The sequence below is a fragment of the Sinocyclocheilus grahami genome, unplaced genomic scaffold, assembly GCF_001515645.1.
Source record: "Sinocyclocheilus grahami isolate Dianchi unplaced genomic scaffold, SAMN03320097.WGS_v1.1 scaffold948.1, whole genome shotgun sequence".
Lineage (NCBI taxonomy): Eukaryota > Metazoa > Chordata > Actinopteri > Cypriniformes > Cyprinidae > Sinocyclocheilus > Sinocyclocheilus grahami.
In genome coordinates this window covers 90034-93773 of record NW_015506127.1, presented here as the reverse complement: position 1 = coordinate 93773, position 3740 = coordinate 90034, and the positions used below count along the sequence as shown (strand labels likewise).

At 35.1% G+C, this 3740-nt stretch overlaps 1 protein-coding gene across 1 annotated transcript in view; it reads left to right on the top strand.

Moving 5' to 3' along the window:
- Positions 1-3740, top strand: part of LOC107564582 (neurexin-2-like) — a gene marked incomplete at its 3' end in the record, with an annotated part of 375377 nt that overhangs the window by 293078 nt on the left and 78559 nt on the right. The gene's annotated exons all lie outside the window — the stretch shown is intronic.

Below are 3740 nucleotides of genomic sequence, written 5' to 3'. Positions count from 1 at the left end.
GTATGTGTGTGTGTGTGTGTGTGTGTGTGCGCGTGTGTCTGTGTGTCTGTGTGTCTGTGTCTGTGTGTGTGTTTGTGTGTGTGTGTGTGGCACTCCTGGGCAAATTATTTAAGAAAACTGAAACAAATCACTGAAGCATTAAAATATTTGCACGATTCTCAGAACACAATTCAGTAAGCTTTTACGAAGCCTCAGAAGAGCTGAACCTGAATTAAGCCAAACATTAAAACATTAATGCGCTGCTCTGGTTTAGCGGTTAAAGATCTGGGCTGATTTCCAAAAGGTTGTAGGTTTGAACTCTTTAAATTCGTCTGAAACACTGTTTTGCGCCCTTGAGCGCAGCGCCTGACCCCGGGTTTCTCCGGGAGGAACGAACCTGTGGGAAAGCGTGATGTAAGTCAGTCCAGATGAAAGCTTCTGGAAATGAATAAATGTACATGCTGTTTCTCAGAGCTTTCTGCTGCAGACTTCGGTTCATCTGCTCTTCTCATGAGGATTGCTAGATTTGCAGAAAGCACTCATGGATACGGGATTCCCATCTTTCTGAAGCCAAACATGACGTGTCCTGAAATGTTGTCGAGTCATGAAAAATACAGCAGTGGAAACTTAAGAAACCCCGTTTATTCTGGAGAAGAGCGCGTCTCCCTAGAGAGCGTCTGCGGTCGGTGCGGTTTCGCTCTGAGCCTTACTCTCGCAAGTATTCAGCACGGTTAGAACAAATTACTGCAAAACCAATAAAAAAATCTAGCTAAATTGTGAATATGGTCCCACTTTATATTAGGTGGCCTTAACTACTATGCACTTAAATTTCAATTGATAATTTGGTACAGTGAACTCAGGGTTTGAAATTCAGCTGTGGCGAGTAACGCCGGGTTACTTTACATAAGTTATGTTCACTCATTAATTTCTTGTGGAAGTTCATGCAAGCCAAATCTGCGCAGGTTTAGCTCCAATACTGAACTCGTGAGACATCATGACATTATCGAGTATATTGCAAAAACCAAACTAAACACACCTACAGAGTCACGTATACGCAACGAGATGAAGTCTGGTTAGATGAACATAGGCTTTAGTGCGCGTGCGCATTGAGAGTGCGTTCTTTCACTGCATGATTCAGTCTATTAATATGCATTAAGAATGATCACATAATTTAAAATAAGGGGGCAGAAAATGTATATATTTATATCAATTCATATAGTTAACCAATATCACACGAAGAGTGCCGTTTAAAAAAAAAATCAGCATGGTTACAAATGTGATATTGATTTTATACAACAGTTCAATAAACAATAAGTTAATATTAAGAGACTTACGTTTTAGACAACATATTGGCTGTTTTTGTGCTATTTCTGTGCTATTTCGCTAACAAAAAACATTCCAAACACAGCCACAGCACTGTTCTGCTTCTCATTCCTGAATGAATCACCCGTTTAAATGATTCGGTTCAATCGCAATGACTGACTTAACAGTGACTTACTGCCTCCTACTGGCGGATTTAATTTCACATTTAAAATATCTTTTCATTTTTTAAATAATTTCAAATATCAGTATTCAACATTTCATGTTTAAAATATCAAAACATTATTTATGCATTTGTCACTGCGGGTTAAAGCATCCCATGTCCCTCTAAGCTGCATTAACGTGTGTAAATACATCTAAATGCCACTTCATATGGAACTTCTGCAAAGATGAATTTTATTGATACTGATTTAATTTGTTCAGTAACAGCCTAAATGTATTATTATTATAATTGACTGATTAAATGTAAGAATTTGACTCAAAAGATGATGTACACTTTTAGAAAAAATGGCTTTATAAAGGTAAAAATGCCCATAAAAGGTAAAAATCAATCTAAACTTATTGGAAAATATTAATTTCTCTCACTGCTGCCACTTACTGGCGGATTTAATTTCACATTTAAAGTATCTTTTAATTTTTTTAATAATTTAAATATCACTATTCAACATTTCATGTTTAAAATATCAAAACATTATTTATGCATTTGTCACTGCGGGTTAAAGCATCCCATGTCCCTCTAAGCTGCATTAACGTGTGTAAATACATCTAAATGCCACTTCATATGGAACTTCTGCAAAGATGAATTTTATTGATACTGATTTAATTTGTTCAGTAACAGCCTAAATGTATTATTATTATAATTGACTGATTAAATGTAAGAATTTGACTCAAAAGATGATGTACACTTTTAGAAAAAATGGCTTTATAAAGGTAAAAATGCCCATAAAAGGTAAAAATCAATCTAAACTTATTGGAAAATATTAATTTCTCTCACTGCTGTGAACTGACCAGCGCACAGAATATGAAGAATATCAAAAACTTTAGGAGTCAGCTGTCCACGGTATCCTTAAGATATCAGCACAATAACACACTCAGCAAATATCGTCTAATTATCGTTATCTATTATCCCAGAAAATATTGAGATATTATTTTTTGTCAATATCGCACACCCATAGTACTGACACAAAATGATTGCAACAGTCGCTTTGTCACGTCCAGTGTAGACAGCCTCAAGCTGTTGGTTTATTTCTGTCTTTTTTTTAAATGTTGGCTGGTAGACGTTATGAATGGCTGCTAACTTAAACATTTAGTAGCCAAATTGGCTGGAGAGTAAAAAAGTTAATTTCAATCCCTGAGTGCACTTATTGTGTACATACATGTTTTTACGTTGTACTTATATTTTTAAAAATACCTGTATGTAATTACATCTGTAATTAATTTCTGTGATTACATTTATAGTTACACTGTTGACCCATCCCTTACACCTACCCATACCACCAAACCTGTCCCTAACCTGACCCGTATCCCAGCTCAATAGCAGCAAAAGTGTTTTGCAATACAATATGAACACAGTAAGTACATATTTTTTGATGTAAGTACATACAGTTAAGGCCACCTAATATAAAGTGTGACCGTGAATATGAATTGTATTGAATCCACAAAGCAATGTGGGAGTTTAAGTGCTTTCATTTACTTGACACAAACCCTCTTAGAATAAATAACGTTTATTTAAACACATTCTGCTGTGAACAGACAAACACGCCAACGTTTGCATAGGAGGATTATTCTGCGATGCAGTAACGCCACTGTACAGTGTGTAGGGAGAGAGAGTGTTGATGTGCCATCATTTGTGACCCAGTTTTAGATCGCTGGGGTATATTTGTAGCAATAGCCAACAATACATTGTATGGGTCACAATTATACATTTCTCTTTTATGCCAAAAATCATTAGGATATTAAGTAAAGATCATGTTCCATGAAGATATTTTGTAAATCTCCTACCGTAAATATATCAAAACTTAATGTTTGATTAGTAATATGCATTGCTAAGAACTTCATTTGGACAACTTTAAAGATGATTTTCTCAATATTTAGATTTTTTTTGCACCCTCAGATTCCAGATTTTCACGACTAAATAATAACTGGGCTAAGTTATCATACACATACGCAACAAATTAAATATTTTCAAATATTTCATTCTCATTACTCAGTAATTAATTATACTGGGTATTTGGTTTTATTTTCTAGAGTATACTCCGCTGGATGGTGCGTTTGATGAATTTACTACACAAAATGTATCTTGTGAAGTGTGAATATGTTACACACATACTTTTTATGAGGGTTGCGTTTCACTAAATAAAATTATTTAATAAATACCTGTTTACAATAAGCACTTATTCACACATACACAGGACAGAGTTTGAGGGCGCACTTGTCATATC